Source organism: Microcebus murinus, unplaced genomic scaffold (assembly GCF_040939455.1).
Source record: "Microcebus murinus isolate Inina unplaced genomic scaffold, M.murinus_Inina_mat1.0 scaf028_hap2_Mmur4.0, whole genome shotgun sequence".
NCBI classification, from domain to species: Eukaryota; Metazoa; Chordata; class Mammalia; order Primates; family Cheirogaleidae; genus Microcebus; species Microcebus murinus.
The window spans coordinates 246,048-267,537 of NW_027438974.1; the positions used below are offsets into that span (position 1 = coordinate 246,048).

At 60.1% G+C, this 21,490-nt stretch overlaps 8 non-coding genes across 8 annotated transcripts; all 8 read left to right on the top strand.

Moving 5' to 3' along the window:
- The first annotated feature begins 916 nt into the window (after window positions 1-916).
- Window positions 917-1,035, top strand: LOC142868281 (5S ribosomal RNA). Its single transcript, XR_012917366.1, has one exon. It is a non-coding gene; the product is annotated as a 5S ribosomal RNA (ribosomal RNA).
- A 2,502-nt stretch (window positions 1,036-3,537) lies between these two features.
- LOC142868218 (5S ribosomal RNA) lies at window positions 3,538-3,656 on the top strand. Its single transcript, XR_012917303.1, has one exon. It is a non-coding gene; the product is annotated as a 5S ribosomal RNA (ribosomal RNA).
- Window positions 3,657-6,157: 2,501 nt separating this feature from the next.
- Window positions 6,158-6,276, top strand: LOC142868219 (5S ribosomal RNA). Its single transcript, XR_012917304.1, has one exon. It is a non-coding gene; the product is annotated as a 5S ribosomal RNA (ribosomal RNA).
- A 2,499-nt stretch (window positions 6,277-8,775) lies between these two features.
- Window positions 8,776-8,894, top strand: LOC142868220 (5S ribosomal RNA). The gene has a single exon (XR_012917305.1). It is a non-coding gene; the product is annotated as a 5S ribosomal RNA (ribosomal RNA).
- Window positions 8,895-11,397: 2,503 nt separating this feature from the next.
- LOC142868222 (5S ribosomal RNA) lies at window positions 11,398-11,516 on the top strand. Its single transcript, XR_012917307.1, has one exon. It is a non-coding gene; the product is annotated as a 5S ribosomal RNA (ribosomal RNA).
- Window positions 11,517-14,011: 2,495 nt separating this feature from the next.
- Window positions 14,012-14,130, top strand: LOC142868223 (5S ribosomal RNA). The gene has a single exon (XR_012917308.1). It is a non-coding gene; the product is annotated as a 5S ribosomal RNA (ribosomal RNA).
- A 2,501-nt stretch (window positions 14,131-16,631) lies between these two features.
- Window positions 16,632-16,750, top strand: LOC142868224 (5S ribosomal RNA). The gene has a single exon (XR_012917309.1). It is a non-coding gene; the product is annotated as a 5S ribosomal RNA (ribosomal RNA).
- Window positions 16,751-19,248: 2,498 nt separating this feature from the next.
- LOC142868225 (5S ribosomal RNA) lies at window positions 19,249-19,367 on the top strand. The gene has a single exon (XR_012917310.1). It is a non-coding gene; the product is annotated as a 5S ribosomal RNA (ribosomal RNA).
- Window positions 19,368-21,490: the final 2,123 nt, after the last annotated feature.

A 21,490-nucleotide genomic window follows, 5' to 3' on the forward strand; every position in this document is an offset into this window, starting at 1 on the left:
CTTGCTGGGTGTGGAAATCTCCTATGCCTTTCCTCGCCTCTTCTGTCAGCTTTAAAATTCTCTTTCAGTTGCCACCCTCACAAACGTCTTAGGAACGTCTTTACGGTGCCTTCCTTAGTGAAATGACCCTCAATGAAGCTGGAACCAAATCTCTAATCGCCCAGTTTTAGCAAGTCCACACCCCAGGGTGGTTGGGGTCCAATCCGGCCCCGGCCAGGCCCAGGCCCCTTGGACTGGGCCACAGGAGGACACAGAGTAGGGTCCCGGCCCCCACGGTAGCGGTGCCGGCAGTTCTGCAACGGCTTGGGGGGTTTCCAGAGGTAGGAGATGGAGGGGACTGATTTCTCCAGCGCCCCCCAAAACACCCCACCCATGGCACACATCCCGAGAGACGCCCCTACACTCGCTCCCCTCCCCTATGCGCTGTGCCCCAGCCCTGGTCCGGGGCGGATAGGCGGCAGCCCACACGCAGGGCGGGGGCGCAGCTGAAAGGGGTTGTGCTGGAGGGCGGCCCCTGGGGCCAAAGGCGACCGCCCGCGCATGCGCAGTCAGCAGCGGCGCACTGGGGTTGGGGGCGGGTAGGTGAGGGAGGCGAGGCCAGGAGAGGGGGGCGGCTGGAGGTCTCCACCTTGGCGGGTCCAGCCGTGGAGGCTGGAGGCGCATCTGGTGTGTGTGTGTGTGAGTGTGTGTGTGTGTGTGTGTGTGTTGTGTGTGTGTGAAGACAGCCCCCCACCCCGCCGAGCCCACCACGCCCCGCACCCCAGTCCCGTGGAGACCTCGGGACCCGGCCAGCGAACTCAACAAGCCCGGCCCGGCCCCGAGTGGGTCAGCGCCGGCGCGGGGCCTGGGGCGGGAGGAGGCGGCGGGAAGCGCAGAGAGGCTCGGCTTCTTGAGCGGGGCAGGCGCGCCCTCCGCCGTCTACGGCCATACCACCCTGAACGCGCCCGATCTCGTCTGATCTCGGAAGCTAAGCAGGGTCGGGCCTGGTTAGTACTTGGATGGGAGACCGCCTGGGAATACCGGGTGCCGTAGGCTTTTTTTTTTTTTGCCTCTTGTTCTGTCCCCATTCGGAGAGCGCGGCGGCAGTCGGGGGGGGGGGTGTCACCCCCACCCTCAGCGCCCGCCGCGGTGCCTGGCGCCCCAGCCCGCTCCGTGGGGCCTCCTCTTGCCCCAAGCCGCAGCACCGCCGCCACGCGGCAGCAGGCGTGGCACCTGGACTGTCGGGTCTCAGACCAAGGGTCTGGTCTGTGGGAACCGACACGCTGGAGGAAACCTTGAGAGTCTGAGAGGGGAGGGAGTTGCAGAAGAAGGCCGGGATGTCATTTTGAGGGAGTTGTGACCAGAACTCGTCCCGTTGATTTTGGCGTTCTATGGGCTACACGTAGGAATCTTTGGTGGTGGCACCGGATGTTGGGGGATGCACAGTCACACCCAGACGTGCTCGACAGGCCTCCTTTTACTTTTCTTTTCGGAGTCATTTTTTTTTTTTTTAAAATGCCTCTTGGCCGGGCGTGCTGGCTCACACCTGTAATCCTAGCACTCTGGGAGGCCGAGGTGGGCGGATTGCTCGAGGTCAGGAGTTCGAAACCAGCCTGAGCAAGAGCGAGACCCCATCTCTACTATAAATAGAAAGAAATTAATTGGCCAACTAATAGATATAGAAAAAAATTAGCCGGGCATGGTGGCGCATGCCTGTAGTCCCAGCTACTTGGGAGGCTGAGGCAGCAGGATTGCTTGAGCCCAGGAGATTGAGGTTGCTGTGATCTAGGCTGACGCCATGGCACTCACTCTAGCCAGGGCAACAAAGGGAGACTCTGTCTCCAAAAAAAAAAAAAAAAAAAAAAAACATGCCTCTTACCTCGATTATTGCATTTTCTTTTCTCTCTCTTTTCAAGCAGATTATGGGAGTACAAGTGTTAGGGTTCCATGTATTGCCCGTGCCCCCCTCCCCCCTGTTGTCTTCTTCATTTATCTCTCATGCTTTAGCAGCGTATGGTGGGGGTCCCAATGTTAAGGTCAGGTACATTGCCCTCTCCCCGCCTCCCCCCTCTGGTCAGAGCTTCAAGTGCGCCCATCCCCCAGTCGGTGCGCACCCACCCCATTCCTAATGGGTGTGGATGCCCATCCCCTCCCCCCACCCGCCCGACCCCCACCCGATGAAGGTGATTCCTCTACGTCCACTCAGGTGTCCATGGGTTCCTACCAATTTGCCGGTGAGCACGCGCACGTGGTGCTCCTGGGTCCATTCTTGGGATACTTGGCTTACTGGAACGGGTTCCAGCTCCGGCCAGGAGAACACGGGAGGTGCCCTCTCACCGCCGTTTCTCACAGCCGAATAGCACTCCGTGGTGTCCACGCGCCACATTTTATTAATCCACTCGTGGATCGATGGGCACTCGGGTCGCTTCCACATCTTTGCAATTGTGAATTGTGCCGCCACAGACACCCGAGCGCAGGTGTCTTCTGCGTAGGCTGCGGGCCTGGCTCTTCTGAATGCCGCTAGCTCGCGACCCACGGGTGAATCTGGTCAGGGAACTTGCCCTAAGGAGCAGACTCTGATCCGGGCGGGCTACCGGTGTCTCTGTTTGCTCGTTTCTTTCTTCCGTTTCGGGAAAGGCTTCCTTGCTGGGTGTGGAAATCTCCTATGCCTTTCCTCGCCTCTTCTGTCAGCTTTAAAATTCTCTTTCAGTTGCCACCCTCACAAACGTCTTAGGAACGTCTTTACGGTGCCTTCCTTAGTGAAATGACCCTCAATGAAGCTGGAACCAAATCTCTAATCGCCCAGTTTTAGCAAGTCCACACCCCAGGGTGGTTGGGGTCCAATCCGGCCCCGGCCAGGCCCAGGCCCCTTGGACTGGGCCACAGGAGGACACAGAGTAGGGTCCCGGCCCCCACGGTAGCGGTGCCGGCAGTTCTGCAACGGCTTGGGGGGTTTCCAGAGGTAGGAGATGGAGGGGACTGATTTCTCCAGCGCCCCCCAAAACACCCCACCCATGGCACACATCCCGAGAGACGCCCCTACACTCGCTCCCCTCCCCTATGCGCTGTGCCCCAGCCCTGGTCCGGGGCGGATAGGCGGCAGCCCACACGCAGGGCGGGGGCGCAGCTGAAAGGGGTTGTGCTGGAGGGCGGCCCCTGGGGCCAAAGGCGACCGCCCGCGCATGCGCAGTCAGCAGCGGCGCACTGGGGTTGGGGGCGGGTAGGTGAGGGAGGCGAGGCCAGGAGAGGGGGGCGGCTGGAGGTCTCCACCTTGGCGGGTCCAGCCGTGGAGGCTGGAGGCGCATCTGGTGTGTGTGTGTGTGAGTGTGTGTGTGTGTGTGTGTGTGTTGTGTGTGTGTGAAGACAGCCCCCCACCCCGCCGAGCCCACCACGCCCCGCACCCCAGTCCCGTGGAGACCTCGGGACCCGGCCAGCGAACTCAACAAGCCCGGCCCGGCCCCGAGTGGGTCAGCGCCGGCGCGGGGCCTGGGGCGGGAGGAGGCGCGGGGAAGCGCAGAGACGCTCGGCTTCTTGAGCGGGGCTGGGGCGCCCTCCGCTGTCTACGGCCACACCACCCTGAACGCGCCCGATCTCGTCTGATCTCGGAAGCTAAGCAGGGTCGGGCCTGGTTAGTACTTGGATGGGAGACCGCCTGGGAATACCGGGTGCCGTAGGCTTTTTTTTTTTTGCCTCTTGTTCTGTCCCCATTCGGAGAGCGCGGCGGCAGTCGGGGGGGGGGGGGTGTCACCCCCACCCTCAGCGCCCGCCGCGGTGCCTGGCGCCCCAGCCCGCTCCGTGGGGCCTCCTCTTGCCCCAAGCCGCAGCACCGCCGCCACGCGGCAGCAGGCGTGGCACCTGGACTGTCGGGTCTCAGACCAAGGGTCTGGTCTGTGGGAACCGACACGCTGGAGGAAACCTTGAGAGTCTGAGAGGGGAGGGAGTTGCAGAAGAAGGCCGGGATGTCATTTTGAGGGAGTTGTGACCAGAACTCGTCCCGTTGATTTTGGCGTTCTATGGGCTACACGTAGGAATCTTTGGTGGTGGCACCGGATGTTGGGGGATGCACAGTCACACCCAGACGTGCTCGACAGGCCTCCTTTTACTTTTCTTTTCGGAGTCATTTTTTTTTTTTTTTAAATGCCTCTTGGCCGGGCGTGCTGGCTCACACCTGTAATCCTAGCACTCTGGGAGGCCGAGGTGGGCGGATTGCTCGAGGTCAGGAGTTCGAAACCAGCCTGAGCAAGAGCGAGACCCCATCTCTACTATAAATAGAAAGAAATTAATTGGCCAACTAATAGATATAGAAAAAAATTAGCCGGGCATGGTGGCGCATGCCTGTAGTCCCAGCTACTTGGGAGGCTGAGGCAGCAGGATTGCTTGAGCCCAGGAGATTGAGGTTGCTGTGATCTAGGCTGACGCCATGGCACTCACTCTAGCCAGGGCAACAAAGGGAGACTCTGTCTCCAAAAAAAAAAAAAAAAAAAAAAAACATGCCTCTTACCTCGATTATTGCATTTTCTTTTCTCTCTCTTTTCAAGCAGATTATGGGAGTACAAGTGTTAGGGTTCCATGTATTGCCCGTGCCCCCCTCCCCCCTGTTGTCTTCTTCATTTATCTCTCATGCTTTAGCAGCGTATGGTGGGGGTCCCAATGTTAAGGTCAGGTACATTGCCCTCTCCCCGCCTCCCCCCTCTGGTCAGAGCTTCAAGTGCGCCCATCCCCCAGTCGGTGCGCACCCACCCCATTCCTAATGGGTGTGGATGCCCATCCCCTCCCCCCACCCGCCCGACCCCCACCCGATGAAGGTGATTCCTCTACGTCCACTCAGGTGTCCATGGGTTCCTACCAATTTGCCGGTGAGCACGCGCACGTGGTGCTCCTGTGTCCATTCTTGGGATACTTGGCTTACTGGAACGGGTTCCAGCTCCGGCCAGGAGAACACGGGAGGTGCCCTCTCACCGCCGTTTCTCACAGCCGAATAGCACTCCGTGGTGTCCACGCGCCACATTTTATTAATCCACTCGTGGATCGATGGGCACTCGGGTCGCTTCCACATCTTTGCAATTGTGAATTGTGCCGCCACAGACACCCGAGCGCAGGTGTCTTCTGCGTAGGCTGCGGGCCTGGCTCTTCTGAATGCCGCTAGCTCGCGACCCACGGGTGAATCTGGTCAGGGAACTTGCCCTAAGGAGCAGACTCTGATCCGGGCGGGCTACCGGTGTCTCTGTTTGCTCGTTTCTTTCTTCCGTTTCGGGAAAGGCTTCCTTGCTGGGTGTGGAAATCTCCTATGCCTTTCCTCGCCTCTTCTGTCAGCTTTAAAATTCTCTTTCAGTTGCCACCCTCACAAACGTCTTAGGAACGTCTTTACGGTGCCTTCCTTAGTGAAATGACCCTCAATGAAGCTGGAACCAAATCTCTAATCGCCCAGTTTTAGCAAGTCCACACCCCAGGGTGGTTGGGGTCCAATCCGGCCCCGGCCAGGCCCAGGCCCCTTGGACTGGGCCACAGGAGGACACAGAGTAGGGTCCCGGCCCCCACGGTAGCGGTGCCGGCAGTTCTGCAACGGCTTGGGGGGTTTCCAGAGGTAGGAGATGGAGGGGACTGATTTCTCCAGCGCCCCCCAAAACACCCCACCCATGGCACACATCCCGAGAGACGCCCCTACACTCGCTCCCCTCCCCTACGCGCTGTGCCCCAGCCCTGGTCCGGGGCGGATAGGTGGCAGCCCACACGCAGGGCGGGGGCGCAGCTGAAAGGGGTTGTGCTGGAGGGCGGCCCCTGGGGCCAAAGGCGACCGCCCGCGCATGCGCAGTCAGCAGCGGCGCACTGGGGTTGGGGGCGGGTAGGTGAGGGAGGCGAGGCCAGGAGAGGGGGGCGGCTGGAGGTCTCCACCTTGGCGGGTCCAGCCGTGGAGGCTGGAGGCGCATCTGGTGTGTGTGTGTGTGAGTGTGTGTGTGTGTGTGTGTGTTGTGTGTGTGTGAAGACAGCCCCCCACCCCGCCGAGCCCACCACGCCCCGCACCCCAGTCCCGTGGAGACCTCGGGACCCGGCCAGCGAACTCAACAAGCCCGGCCCGGCCCCGAGTGGGTCAGCGCCGGCGCGGGGCCTGGGGCGGGAGGAGGCGCGGGGAAGCGCAGAGACGCTCGGCTTCTTGAGCGGGGCTGGGGCGCCCTCCGCTGTCTACGGCCACACCACCCTGAACGCGCCCGATCTCGTCTGATCTCGGAAGCTAAGCAGGGTCGGGCCTGGTTAGTACTTGGATGGGAGACCGCCTGGGAATACCGGGTGCCGTAGGCTTTTTTTTTTTTTGCCTCTTGTTCTGTCCCCATTCGGAGAGCGCGGCGGCAGTCGGGGGGGGGGGTGTCACCCCCACCCTCAGCGCCCGCCGCGGTGCCTGGCGCCCCAGCCCGCTCCGTGGGGCCTCCTCTTGCCCCAAGCCGCAGCACCGCCGCCACGCGGCAGCAGGCGTGGCACCTGGACTGTCGGGTCTCAGACCAAGGGTCTGGTCTGTGGGAACCGACACGCTGGAGGAAACCTTGAGAGTCTGAGAGGGGAGGGAGTTGCAGAAGAAGGCCGGGATGTCATTTTGAGGGAGTTGTGACCAGAACTCGTCCCGTTGATTTTGGCGTTCTATGGGCTACACGTAGGAATCTTTGGTGGTGGCACCGGATGTTGGGGGATGCACAGTCACACCCAGACGTGCTCGACAGGCCTCCTTTTACTTTTCTTTTCGGAGTCATTTTTTTTTTTTTTTAAATGCCTCTTGGCCGGGCGTGCTGGCTCACACCTGTAATCCTAGCACTCTGGGAGGCCGAGGTGGGCGGATTGCTCGAGGTCAGGAGTTCGAAACCAGCCTGAGCAAGAGCGAGACCCCATCTCTACTATAAATAGAAAGAAATTAATTGGCCAACTAATAGATATAGAAAAAAATTAGCCGGGCATGGTGGCGCATGCCTGTAGTCCCAGCTACTTGGGAGGCTGAGGCAGCAGGATTGCTTGAGCCCAGGAGATTGAGGTTGCTGTGATCTAGGCTGACGCCATGGCACTCACTCTAGCCAGGGCAACAAAGGGAGACTCTGTCTCCAAAAAAAAAAAAAAAAAAAAAAACATGCCTCTTACCTCGATTATTGCATTTTCTTTTCTCTCTCTTTTCAAGCAGATTATGGGAGTACAAGTGTTAGGGTTCCATGTATTGCCCGTGCCCCCCTCCCCCCTGTTGTCTTCTTCATTTATCTCTCATGCTTTAGCAGCGTATGGTGGGGGTCCCAATGTTAAGGTCAGGTACATTGCCCTCTCCCCGCCTCCCCCCTCTGGTCAGAGCTTCAAGTGCGCCCATCCCCCAGTCGGTGCGCACCCACCCCATTCCTAATGGGTGTGGATGCCCATCCCCTCCCCCCACCCGCCCGACCCCCACCCGATGAAGGTGATTCCTCTACGTCCACTCAGGTGTCCATGGGTTCCTACCAATTTGCCGGTGAGCACGCGCACGTGGTGCTCCTGTGTCCATTCTTGGGATACTTGGCTTACTGGAACGGGTTCCAGCTCCGGCCAGGAGAACACGGGAGGTGCCCTCTCACCGCCGTTTCTCACAGCCGAATAGCACTCCGTGGTGTCCACGCGCCACATTTTATTAATCCACTCGTGGATCGATGGGCACTCGGGTCGCTTCCACATCTTTGCAATTGTGAATTGTGCCGCCACAGACACCCGAGCGCAGGTGTCTTCTGCGTAGGCTGCGGGCCTGGCTCTTCTGAATGCCGCTAGCTCGCGACCCACGGGTGAATCTGGTCAGGGAACTTGCCCTAAGGAGCAGACTCTGATCCGGGCGGGCTACCGGTGTCTCTGTTTGCTCGTTTCTTTCTTCCGTTTCGGGAAAGGCTTCCTTGCTGGGTGTGGAAATCTCCTATGCCTTTCCTCGCCTCTTCTGTCAGCTTTAAAATTCTCTTTCAGTTGCCACCCTCACAAACGTCTTAGGAACGTCTTTACGGTGCCTTCCTTAGTGAAATGACCCTCAATGAAGCTGGAACCAAATCTCTAATCGCCCAGTTTTAGCAAGTCCACACCCCAGGGTGGTTGGGGTCCAATCCGGCCCCGGCCAGGCCCAGGCCCCTTGGACTGGGCCACAGGAGGACACAGAGTAGGGTCCCGGCCCCCACGGTAGCGGTGCCGGCAGTTCTGCAACGGCTTGGGGGGTTTCCAGAGGTAGGAGATGGAGGGGACTGATTTCTCCAGCGCCCCCCAAAACACCCCACCCATGGCACACATCCCGAGAGACGCCCCTACACTCGCTCCCCTCCCCTATGCGCTGTGCCCCAGCCCTGGTCCGGGGCGGATAGGCGGCAGCCCACACGCAGGGCGGGGGCGCAGCTGAAAGGGGTTGTGCTGGAGGGCGGCCCCTGGGGCCAAAGGCGACCGCCCGCGCATGCGCAGTCAGCAGCGGCGCACTGGGGTTGGGGGCGGGTAGGTGAGGGAGGCGAGGCCAGGAGAGGGGGGCGGCTGGAGGTCTCCACCTTGGCGGGTCCAGCCGTGGAGGCTGGAGGCGCATCTGGTGTGTGTGTGTGTGAGTGTGTGTGTGTGTGTGTGTGTTGTGTGTGTGTGAAGACAGCCCCCCACCCCGCCGAGCCCACCACGCCCCGCACCCCAGTCCCGTGGAGACCTCGGGACCCGGCCAGCGAACTCAACAAGCCCGGCCCGGCCCCGAGTGGGTCAGCGCCGGCGCGGGGCCTGGGGCGGGAGGAGGCGCGGGGAAGCGCAGAGACGCTCGGCTTCTTGAGCGGGGCTGGGGCGCCCTCCGCTGTCTACGGCCACACCACCCTGAACGCGCCCGATCTCGTCTGATCTCGGAAGCTAAGCAGGGTCGGGCCTGGTTAGTACTTGGATGGGAGACCGCCTGGGAATACCGGGTGCCGTAGGCTTCTTTTTTTTTGCCTCTTGTTCTGTCCCCATTCGGAGAGCGCGGCGGCATTCGGGGGGGGGGGGGGTGTCACCCCCACCCTCAGCGCCCGCCCGCGGTGCCTGGCGCCCCAGCCCGCTCCGTGGGGCCTCCTCTTGCCCCAAGCCGCAGCACCGCCGCCACGCGGCAGCAGGCGTGGCACCTGGACTGTCGGGTCTCAGACCAAGGGTCTGGTCTGTGGGAACCGACACGCTGGAGGAAACCTTGAGAGTCTGAGAGGGGAGGGAGTTGCAGAAGAAGGCCGGGATGTCATTTTGAGGGAGTTGTGACCAGAACTCGTCCCGTTGATTTTGGCGTTCTATGGGCTACACGTAGGAATCTTTGGTGGTGGCACCGGATGTTGGGGGATGCACAGTCACACCCAGACGTGCTCGACAGGCCTCCTTTTACTTTTTTTTCTTTTCGGAGTCATTTTTTTTTTTTTTAAAATGCCTCTTGGCCGGGCGTGCTGGCTCACACCTGTAATCCTAGCACTCTGGGAGGCCGAGGTGGGCGGATTGCTCGAGGTCAGGAGTTCGAAACCAGCCTGAGCAAGAGCGAGACCCCATCTCTACTATAAATAGAAAGAAATTAATTGGCCAACTAATAGATATAGAAAAAAATTAGCCGGGCATGGTGGCGCATGCCTGTAGTCCCAGCTACTTGGGAGGCTGAGGCAGCAGGATTGCTTGAGCCCAGGAGATTGAGGTTGCTGTGATCTAGGCTGACGCCATGGCACTCACTCTAGCCAGGGCAACAAAGGGAGACTCTGTCTCCAAAAAAAAAAAAAAAAAAAAAACATGCCTCTTACCTCGATTATTGCATTTTCTTTTCTCTCTCTTTTCAAGCAGATTATGGGAGTACAAGTGTTAGGGTTCCATGTATTGCCCGTGCCCCCCTCCCCCCTGTTGTCTTCTTCATTTATCTCTCATGCTTTAGCAGCGTATGGTGGGGGTCCCAATGTTAAGGTCAGGTACATTGCCCTCTCCCCGCCTCCCCCCTCTGGTCAGAGCTTCAAGTGCGCCCATCCCCCAGTCGGTGCGCACCCACCCCATTCCTAATGGGTGTGGATGCCCATCCCCTCCCCCCACCCGCCCGACCCCCACCCGATGAAGGTGATTCCTCTACGTCCACTCAGGTGTCCATGGGTTCCTACCAATTTGCCGGTGAGCACGCGCACGTGGTGCTCCTGTGTCCATTCTTGGGATACTTGGCTTACTGGAACGGGTTCCAGCTCCGGCCAGGAGAACACGGGAGGTGCCCTCTCACCGCCGTTTCTCACAGCCGAATAGCACTCCGTGGTGTCCACGCGCCACATTTTATTAATCCACTCGTGGATCGATGGGCACTCGGGTCGCTTCCACATCTTTGCAATTGTGAATTGTGCCGCCACAGACACCCGAGCGCAGGTGTCTTCTGCGTAGGCTGCGGGCCTGGCTCTTCTGAATGCCGCTAGCTCGCGACCCACGGGTGAATCTGGTCAGGGAACTTGCCCTAAGGAGCAGACTCTGATCCGGGCGGGCTACCGGTGTCTCTGTTTGCTCGTTTCTTTCTTCCGTTTCGGGAAAGGCTTCCTTGCTGGGTGTGGAAATCTCCTATGCCTTTCCTCGCCTCTTCTGTCAGCTTTAAAATTCTCTTTCAGTTGCCACCCTCACAAACGTCTTAGGAACGTCTTTACGGTGCCTTCCTTAGTGAAATGACCCTCAATGAAGCTGGAACCAAATCTCTAATCGCCCAGTTTTAGCAAGTCCACACCCCAGGGTGGTTGGGGTCCAATCCGGCCCCGGCCAGGCCCAGGCCCCTTGGACTGGGCCACAGGAGGACACAGAGTAGGGTCCCGGCCCCCACGGTAGCGGTGCCGGCAGTTCTGCAACGGCTTGGGGGGTTTCCAGAGGTAGGAGATGGAGGGGACTGATTTCTCCAGCGCCCCCCAAAACACCCCACCCATGGCACACATCCCGAGAGACGCCCCTACACTCGCTCCCCTCCCCTATGCGCTGTGCCCCAGCCCTGGTCCGGGGCGGATAGGCGGCAGCCCACACGCAGGGCGGGGCGCAGCTGAAAGGGGTTGTGCTGGAGGGCGGCCCCTGGGGCCAAAGGCGACCGCCCGCGCATGCGCAGTCAGCAGCGGCGCACTGGGGTTGGGGGCGGGTAGGTGAGGGAGGCGAGGCCAGGAGAGGGGGGCGGCTGGAGGTCTCCACCTTGGCGGGTCCAGCGTGGAGGCTGGAGGCGCATCTGGTGTGTGTGTGTGTGTGTGTGTGTGTGTGTGTGTGTGTTGTGTGTGTGTGAAGACAGCCCCCCACCCCGCCGAGCCCACCACGCCCCGCACCCCAGTCCCGTGGAGGACCTCGGGACCCGGCCAGCGAACTCAACAAGCCCGGCCCGGCCCCGAGTGGTCAGCGCCGGCGCGGGGCCTGGGGCGGGAGGAGGCGCGGGGAAGCGCAGAGACGCTCGGCTTCTTGAGCGGGGCTGGGGCGCCCTCCGCTGTCTACGGCCACACCACCCTGAACGCGCCCGATCTCGTCTGATCTCGGAAGCTAAGCAGGGTCGGGCCTGGTTAGTACTTGGATGGGAGACCGCCTGGGAATACCGGGTGCCGTAGGCTTCTTTTTTTTTGCCTCTTGTTCTGTCCCCATTCGGAGAGCGCGGCGGCAGTCGGGGGGGGGGGGTGTCACCCCCACCCTCAGCCCGCCCGCGGTGCCTGGCGCCCCAGCCCGCTCCGTGGGGCCTCCTCTTGCCCCAAGCCGCAGCACCGCCGCCACGCGGCAGCAGGCGTGGCACCTGGACTGTCGGGTCTCAGACCAGGGTCTGGTCTGTGGGAACCGACACGCTGGAGGAAACCTTGAGAGTCTGAGAGGGGAGGGAGTTGCAGAAGAAGGCCGGGATGTCATTTTGAGGGAGTTGTGACCAGAACTCGTCCCGTTGATTTTGGCGTTCTATGGGCTACACGTAGGAATCTTTGGTGGTGGCAACGGATGTTGGGGGATGCACAGTCACACCCAGACGTGCTCGACAGGCCTCCTTTTACTTTTCTTTTCGGAGTCATTTTTTTTTTTTTTTAAAATGCCTCTTGGCCGGGCGTGCTGGCTCACACCTGTAATCCTAGCACTCTGGGAGGCCGAGGTGGGCGGATTGCTCGAGGTCAGGAGTTCGAAACCAGCCTGAGCAAGAGCGAGACCCCATCTCTACTATTAAATAGAAAGAAATTAATTGGCCAACTAATAGATATAGAAAAAAATTAGCCGGGCATGGTGGCGCATGCCTGTAGTCCCAGCTACTTGGGAGGCTGAGGCAGCAGGATTGCTTGAGCCCAGGAGATTGAGGTTGCTGTGATCTAGGCTGACGCCATGGCACTCACTCTAGCCAGGGCAACAAAGGGAGACTCTGTCTCCAAAAAAAAAAAAAAAAAAAACATGCCTCTTACCTCGATTATTGCATTTTCTTTTCTCTCTCTTTTCAAGCAGATTATGGAGTACAAGTGTTAGGGTTCCATGTATTGCCCGTGCCCCCCTCCCCCCTGTTGTCTTCTTCATTTATCTCTCATGCTTTAGCAGCGTATGGTGGGGGTCCCAATGTTAAGGTCAGGTACATTGCCCTCTCCCCGCCTCCCCCCTCTGGTCAGAGCTTCAAGTGCGCCCATCCCCCAGTCGGTGCGCACCCACCCCATTCCTAATGGGTGTGGATGCCCATCCCCTCCCCCCACCCGCCCGACCCCCACCCGATGAAGGTGATTCCTCTACGTCCACTCAGGTGTCCATGGGTTCCTACCAATTTGCCGGTGAGCACGCGCACGTGGTGCTCCTGTGTCCATTCTTGGGATACTTGGCTTACTGGAACGGGTTCCAGCTCCGGCCAGGAGAACACGGGAGGTGCCCTCTCACCGCCGTTTCTCACAGCCGAATAGCACTCCGTGGTGTCCACGCGCCACATTTTATTAATCCACTCGTGGATCGATGGGCACTCGGGTCGCTTCCACATCTTTGCAATTGTGAATTGTGCCGCCACAGACACCCGAGCGCAGGTGTCTTCTGCGTAGGCTGCGGGCCTGGCTCTTCTGAATGCCGCTAGCTCGCGACCCACGGGTGAATCTGGTCAGGGAACTTGCCCTAAGGAGCAGACTCTGATCCGGGCGGGCTACCGGTGTCTCTGTTTGCTCGTTTCTTTCTTCCGTTTCGGGAAAGGCTTCCTTGCTGGGTGTGGAAATCTCCTATGCCTTTCCTCGCCTCTTCTGTCAGCTTTAAAATTCTCTTTCAGTTGCCACCCTCACAAACGTCTTAGGAACGTCTTTACGGTGCCTTCCTTAGTGAAATGACCCTCAATGAAGCTGGAACCAAATCTCTAATCGCCCAGTTTTAGCAAGTCCACACCCCAGGGTGGTTGGGGTCCAATCCGGCCCCGGCCAGGCCCAGGCCCCTTGGACTGGGCCACAGGAGGACACAGAGTAGGGTCCCGGCCCCCACGGTAGCGGTGCCGGCAGTTCTGCAACGGCTTGGGGGGTTTCCAGAGGTAGGAGATGGAGGGGACTGATTTCTCCAGCGCCCCCCAAAACACCCCACCCATGGCACACATCCCGAGAGACGCCCCTACACTCGCTCCCCTCCCCTATGCGCTGTGCCCCAGCCCTGGTCCGGGGCGGATAGGCGGCAGCCCACACGCAGGGCGGGGGCGCAGCTGAAAGGGGTTGTGCTGGAGGGCGGCCCCTGGGGCCAAAGGCGACCGCCCGCGCATGCGCAGTCAGCAGCGGCGCACTGGGGTTGGGGGCGGGTAGGTGAGGGAGGCGAGGCCAGGAGAGGGGGGCGGCTGGAGGTCTCCACCTTGGCGGGTCCAGCCGTGGAGGCTGGAGGCGCATCTGGTGTGTGTGTGTGTGAGTGTGTGTGTGTGTGTGTGTGTTGTGTGTGTGTGAAGACAGCCCCCCACCCCGCCGAGCCCACCACGCCCCGCACCCCAGTCCCGTGGAGACCTCGGGACCCGGCCAGCGAACTCAACAAGCCCGGCCCGGCCCCGAGTGGGTCAGCGCCGGCGCGGGGCCTGGGGCGGGAGGAGGCGCGGGGAAGCGCAGAGACGCTCGGCTTCTTGAGCGGGGCTGGGGCGCCCTCCGCTGTCTACGGCCACACCACCCTGAACGCGCCCGATCTCGTCTGATCTCGGAAGCTAAGCAGGGTCGGGCCTGGTTAGTACTTGGATGGGAGACCGCCTGGGAATACCGGGTGCCGTAGGCTTCTTTTTTTTTGCCTCTTGTTCTGTCCCCATTCGGAGAGCGCGGCGGCAGTCGGGGGGGGGGGTGTCACCCCCACCCTCAGCGCCCGCCCGCGGTGCCTGGCGCCCCAGCCCGCTCCGTGGGGCCTCCTCTTGCCCCAAGCCGCAGCACCGCCGCCACGCGGCAGCAGGCGTGGCACCTGGACTGTCGGGTCTCAGACCAAGGGTCTGGTCTGTGGGAACCGACACGCTGGAGGAAACCTTGAGAGTCTGAGAGGGGAGGGAGTTGCAGAAGAAGGCCGGGATGTCATTTTGAGGGAGTTGTGACCAGAACTCGTCCCGTTGATTTTGGCGTTCTATGGGCTACACGTAGGAATCTTTGGTGGTGGCACCGGATGTTGGGGGATGCACAGTCACACCCAGACGTGCTCGACAGGCCTCCTTTTACTTTTCTTTTCGGAGTCATTTTTTTTTTTTTTAAAATGCCTCTTGGCCGGGCGTGCTGGCTCACACCTGTAATCCTAGCACTCTGGGAGGCCGAGGTGGGCGGATTGCTCGAGGTCAGGAGTTCGAAACCAGCCTGAGCAAGAGCGAGACCCCATCTCTACTATAAATAGAAAGAAATTAATTGGCCAACTAATAGATATAGAAAAAAATTAGCCGGGCATGGTGGCGCATGCCTGTAGTCCCAGCTACTTGGGAGGCTGAGGCAGCAGGATTGCTTGAGCCCAGGAGATTGAGGTTGCTGTGATCTAGGCTGACGCCATGGCACTCACTCTAGCCAGGGCAACAAAGGGAGACTCTGTCTCCAAAAAAAAAAAAAAAAAAAAAAAAACATGCCTCTTACCTCGATTATTGCATTTTCTTTTCTCTCTCTTTTCAAGCAGATTATGGGAGTACAAGTGTTAGGGTTCCATGTATTGCCCGTGCCCCCCTCCCCCCTGTTGTCTTCTTCATTTATCTCTCATGCTTTAGCAGCGTATGGTGGGGGTCCCAATGTTAAGGTCAGGTACATTGCCCTCTCCCCGCCTCCCCCCTCTGGTCAGAGCTTCAAGTGCGCCCATCCCCCAGTCGGTGCGCACCCACCCCATTCCTAATGGGTGTGGATGCCCATCCCCTCCCCCCACCCGCCCGACCCCCACCCGATGAAGGTGATTCCTCTACGTCCACTCAGGTGTCCATGGGTTCCTACCAATTTGCCGGTGAGCACGCGCACGTGGTGCTCCTGTGTCCATTCTTGGGATACTTGGCTTACTGGAACGGGTTCCAGCTCCGGCCAGGAGAACACGGGAGGTGCCCTCTCACCGCCGTTTCTCACAGCCGAATAGCACTCCGTGGTGTCCACGCGCCACATTTTATTAATCCACTCGTGGATCGATGGGCACTCGGGTCGCTTCCACATCTTTGCAATTGTGAATTGTGCCGCCACAGACACCCGAGCGCAGGTGTCTTCTGCGTAGGCTGCGGGCCTGGCTCTTCTGAATGCCGCTAGCTCGCGACCCACGGGTGAATCTGGTCAGGGAACTTGCCCTAAGGAGCAGACTCTGATCCGGGCGGGCTACCGGTGTCTCTGTTTGCTCGTTTCTTTCTTCCGTTTCGGGAAAGGCTTCCTTGCTGGGTGTGGAAATCTCCTATGCCTTTCCTCGCCTCTTCTGTCAGCTTTAAAATTCTCTTTCAGTTGCCACCCTCACAAACGTCTTAGGAACGTCTTTACGGTGCCTTCCTTAGTGAAATGACCCTCAATGAAGCTGGAACCAAATCTCTAATCGCCCAGTTTTAGCAAGTCCACACCCCAGGGTGGTTGGGGTCCAATCCGGCCCCGGCCAGGCCCAGGCCCCTTGGACTGGGCCACAGGAGGACACAGAGTAGGGTCCCGGCCCCCACGGTAGCGGTGCCGGCAGTTCTGCAACGGCTTGGGGGGTTTCCAGAGGTAGGAGATGGAGGGGACTGATTTCTCCAGCGCCCCCCAAAACACCCCACCCATGGCACACATCCCGAGAGACGCCCCTACACTCGCTCCCCTCCCCTATGCGCTGTGCCCCAGCCCTGGTCCGGGGCGGATAGGCGGCAGCCCACACGCAGGGCGGGGGCGCAGCTGAAAGGGGTTGTGCTGGAGGGCGGCCCCTGGGGCCAAAGGCGACCGCCCGCGCATGCGCAGTCAGCAGCGGCGCACTGGGGTTGGGGGCGGGTAGGTGAGGGAGGCGAGGCCAGGAGAGGGGGGCGGCTGGAGGTCTCCACCTTGGCGGGTCCAGCCGTGGAGGCTGGAGGCGCATCTGGTGTGTGTGTGTGTGAGTGTGTGTGTGTGTGTGTGTGTTGTGTGTGTGTGAAGACAGCCCCCCACCCCGCCGAGCCCACCACGCCCCGCACCCCAGTCCCGTGGAGACCTCGGGACCCGGCCAGCGAACTCAACAAGCCCGGCCCGGCCCCGAGTGGGTCAGCGCCGGCGCGGGGCCTGGGGCGGGAGGAGGCGCGGGGAAGCGCAGAGACGCTCGGCTTCTTGAGCGGGGCTGGGGCGCCCTCCGCTGTCTACGGCCACACCACCCTGAACGCGCCCGATCTCGTCTGATCTCGGAAGCTAAGCAGGGTCGGGCCTGGTTAGTACTTGGATGGGAGACCGCCTGGGAATACCGGGTGCCGTAGGCTTCTTTTTTTTTGCCTCTTGTTCTGTCCCCATTCGGAGAGCGCGGCGGCAGTCGGGGGGGGGGGTGTCACCCCCACCCTCAGCGCCCGCCCGCGGTGCCTGGCGCCCCAGCCCGCTCCGTGGGGCCTCCTCTTGCCCCAAGCCGCAGCACCGCCGCCACGCGGCAGCAGGCGTGGCACCTGGACTGTCGGGTCTCAGACCAAGGGTCTGGTCTGTGGGAACCGACACGCTGGAGGAAACCTTGAGAGTCTGAGAGGGGAGGGAGTTGCAGAAGAAGGCCGGGATGTCATTTTGAGGGAGTTGTGACCAGAACTCGTCCCGTTGATTTTGGCGTTCTATGGGCTACACGTAGGAATCTTTGGTGGTGGCACCGGATGTTGGGGGATGCACAGTCACACCCAGACGTGCTCGACAGGCCTCCTTTTACTTTTCTTTTCGGAGTCATTTTTTTTTTTTTTAAAATGCCTCTTGGCCGGGCGTGCTGGCTCACACCTGTAATCCTAGCACTCTGGGAGGCCGAGGTGGGCGGATTGCTCGAGGTCAGGAGTTCGAAACCAGCCTGAGCAAGAGCGAGACCCCATCTCTACTATAAATAGAAAGAAATTAATTGGCCAACTAATAGATATAGAAAAAAATTAGCCGGGCATGGTGGCGCATGCCTGTAGTCCCAGCTACTTGGGAGGCTGAGGCAGCAGGATTGCTTGAGCCCAGGAGATTGAGGTTGCTGTGATCTAGGCTGACGCCATGGCACTCACTCTAGCCAGGGCAACAAAGGGAGACTCTGTCTCCAAAAAAAAAAAAAAAAAAAAAACATGCCTCTTACCTCGATTATTGCATTTTCTTTTCTCTCTCTTTTCAAGCAGATTATGGGAGTACAAGTGTTAGGGTTCCATGTATTGCCCGTGCCCCCCTCCCCCCTGTTGTCTTCTTCATTTATCTCTCATGCTTTAGCAGCGTATGGTGGGGGTCCCAATGTTAAGGTCAGGTACATTGCCCTCTCCCCGCCTCCCCCCTCTGGTCAGAGCTTCAAGTGCGCCCATCCCCCAGTCGGTGCGCACCCACCCCATTCCTAATGGGTGTGGATGCCCATCCCCTCCCCCCACCCGCCCGACCCCCACCCGATGAAGGTGATTCCTCTACGTCCACTCAGGTGTCCATGGGTTCCTACCAATTTGCCGGTGAGCACGCGCACGTGGTGCTCCTGTGTCCATTCTTGGGATACTTGGCTTACTGGAACGGGTTCCAGCTCCGGCCAGGAGAACACGGGAGGTGCCCTCTCACCGCCGTTTCTCACAGCCGAATAGCACTCCGTGGTGTCCACGCGCCACATTTTATTAATCCACTCGTGGATCGATGGGCACTCGGGTCGCTTCCACATCTTTGCAATTGTGAATTGTGCCGCCACAGACACCCGAGCGCAGGTGTCTTCTGCGTAGGCTGCGGGCCTGGCTCTTCTGAATGCCGCTAGCTCGCGACCCACGGGTGAATCTGGTCAGGGAACTTGCCCTAAGGAGCAGACTCTGATCCGGGCGGGCTACCGGTGTCTCTGTTTGCTCGTTTCTTTCTTCCGTTTCGGGAAAGGCTTCCTTGCTGGGTGTGGAAATCTCCTATGCCTTTCCTCGCCTCTTCTGTCAGCTTTAAAATTCTCTTTCAGTTGCCACCCTCACAAACGTCTTAGGAACGTCTTTACGGTGCCTTCCTTAGTGAAATGACCCTCAATGAAGCTGGAACCAAATCTCTAATCGCCCAGTTTTAGCAAGTCCACACCCCAGGGTGGTTGGGGTCCAATCCGGCCCCGGCCAGGCCCAGGCCCCTTGGACTGGGCCACAGGAGGACACAGAGTAGGGTCCCGGCCCCCACGGTAGCGGTGCCGGCAGTTCTGCAACGGCTTGGGGGGTTTCCAGAGGTAGGAGATGGAGGGGACTGATTTCTCCAGCGCCCCCCAAAACACCCCACCCATGGCACACATCCCGAGAGACGCCCCTACACTCGCTCCCCTCCCCTACGCGCTGTGCCCCAGCCCTGGTCCGGGGCGGATAGGCGGCAGCCCACACGCAGGGCGGGGGCGCAGCTGAAAGGGGTTGTGCTGGAGGGCGGCCCCTGGGGCCAAAGGCGACCGCCCGCGCATGCGCAGTCAGCAGCGGCGCACTGGGGTTGGGGGCGGGTAGGTGAGGGAGGCGAGGCCAGGAGAGGGGGGCGGCTGGAGGTCTCCACCTTGGCGGGTCCAGCCGTGGAGGCTGGAGGCGCATCTGGTGTGTGTGTGTGTGAGTGTGTGTGTGTGTGTGTGTGTTGTGTGTGTGTGAAGACAGCCCCCCACCCCGCCGAGCCCACCACGCCCCGCACCCCAGTCCCGTGGAGACCTCGGGACCCGGCCAGCGAACTCAACAAGCCCGGCCCGGCCCCGAGTGGGTCAGCGCCGGCGCGGGGCCTGGGGCGGGAGGAGGCGCGGGGAAGCGCAGAGACGCTCGGCTTCTTGAGCGGGGCTGGGGCGCCCTCCGCTGTCTACGGCCACACCACCCTGAACGCGCCCGATCTCGTCTGATCTCGGAAGCTAAGCAGGGTCGGGCCTGGTTAGTACTTGGATGGGAGACCGCCTGGGAATACCGGGTGCCGTAGGCTTCTTTTTTTTTGCCTCTTGTTCTGTCCCCATTCGGAGAGCGCGGCGGCAGTCGGGTGGGGGGGGTGTCACCCCCACCCTCAGCGCCCGCCCGCGGTGCCTGGCGCCCCAGCCCGCTCCGTGGGGCCTCCTCTTGCCCCAAGCCGCAGCACCGCCGCCACGCGGCAGCAGGCGTGGCACCTGGACTGTCGGGTCTCAGACCAAGGGTCTGGTCTGTGGGAACCGACACGCTGGAGGAAACCTTGAGAGTCTGAGAGGGGAGGGAGTTGCAGAAGAAGGCCGGGATGTCATTTTGAGGGAGTTGTGACCAGAACTCGTCCCGTTGATTTTGGCGTTCTATGGGCTACACGTAGGAATCTTTGGTGGTGGCACCGGATGTTGGGGGATGCACAGTCACACCCAGACGTGCTCGACAGGCCTCCTTTTACTTTTCTTTTCGGAGTCATTTTTTTTTTTTTTAAAATGCCTCTTGGCCGGGCGTGCTGGCTCACACCTGTAATCCTAGCACTCTGGGAGGCCGAGGTGGGCGGATTGCTCGAGGTCAGGAGTTCGAAACCAGCCTGAGCAAGAGCGAGACCCCATCTCTACTATAAATAGAAAGAAATTAATTGGCCAACTAATAGATATAGAAAAAAATTAGCCGGGCATGGTGGCGCATGCCTGTAGTCCCAGCTACTTGGGAGGCTGAGGCAGCAGGATTGCTTGAGCCCAGGAGATTGAGGTTGCTGTGATCTAGGCTGACGCCATGGCACTCACTCTAGCCAGGGCAACAAAGGGAGACTCTGTCTCCAAAAAAAAAAAAAAAAAAAAAAAACATGCCTCTTACCTCGATTATTGCATTTTCTTTTCTCTCTCTTTTCAAGCAGATTATGGGAGTACAAGTGTTAGGGTTCCATGTATTGCCCGTGCCCCCCTCCCCCCTGTTGTCTTCTTCATTTATCTCTCATGCTTTAGCAGCGTATGGTGGGGGTCCCAATGTTAAGGTCAGGTACATTGCCCTCTCCCCGCCTCCCCCCTCTGGTCAGAGCTTCAAGTGCGCCCATCCCCCAGTCGGTGCGCACCCACCCCATTCCTAATGGGTGTGGATGCCCATCCCCTCCCCCCACCCGCCCGACCCCCACCCGATGAAGGTGATTCCTCTACGTCCACTCAGGTGTCCATGGGTTCCTACCAATTTGCCGGTGAGCACGCGCACGTGGTGCTCCTGTGTCCATTCTTGGGATACTTGGCTTACTGGAACGGGTTCCAGCTCCGGCCAGGAGAACACGGGAGGTGCCCTCTCACCGCCGTTTCTCACAGCCGAATAGCACTCCGTGGTGTCCACGCGCCACATTTTATTAATCCACTCGTGGATCGATGGGCACTCGGGTCGCTTCCACATCTTTGCAATTGTGAATTGTGCCGCCACAGACACCCGAGCGCAGGTGTCTTCTGCGTAGGCTGCGGGCCTGGCTCTTCTGAATGCCGCTAGCTCGCGACCCACGGGTGAATCTGGTCAGGGAACTTGCCCTAAGGAGCAGACTCTGATCCGGGCGGGCTACCGGTGTCTCTGTTTGCTCGTTTCTTTCTTCCGTTTCGGGAAAGGCTTCCTTGCTGGGTGTGGAAATCTCCTATGCCTTTCCTCGCCTCTTCTGTCAGCTTTAAAATTCTCTTTCAGTTGCCACCCTCACAAACGTCTTAGGAACGTCTTTACGGTGCCTTCCTTAGTGAAATGACCCTCAATGAAGCTGGAACCAAATCTCTAATCGCCCAGTTTTAGCAAGTCCACACCCCAGGGTGGTTGGGGTCCAATCCGGCCCCGGCCAGGCCCAGGCCCCTTGGACTGGGCCACAGGAGGACACAGAGTAGGGTCCCGGCCCCCACGGTAGCGGTGCCGGCAGTTCTGCAACGGCTTGGGGGGTTTCCAGAGGTAGGAGATGGAGGGGACTGATTTCTCCAGCGCCCCCCAAAACACCCCACCCATGGCACACATCCCGAGAGACGCCCCTACACTCGCTCCCCTCCCCTATGCGCTGTGCCCCAGCCCTGGTCCGGGGCGGATAGGCGGCAGCCCACACGCAGGGCGGGGGCGCAGCTGAAAGGGGTTGTGCTGGAGGGCGGCCCCTGGGGCCAAAGGCGACCGCCC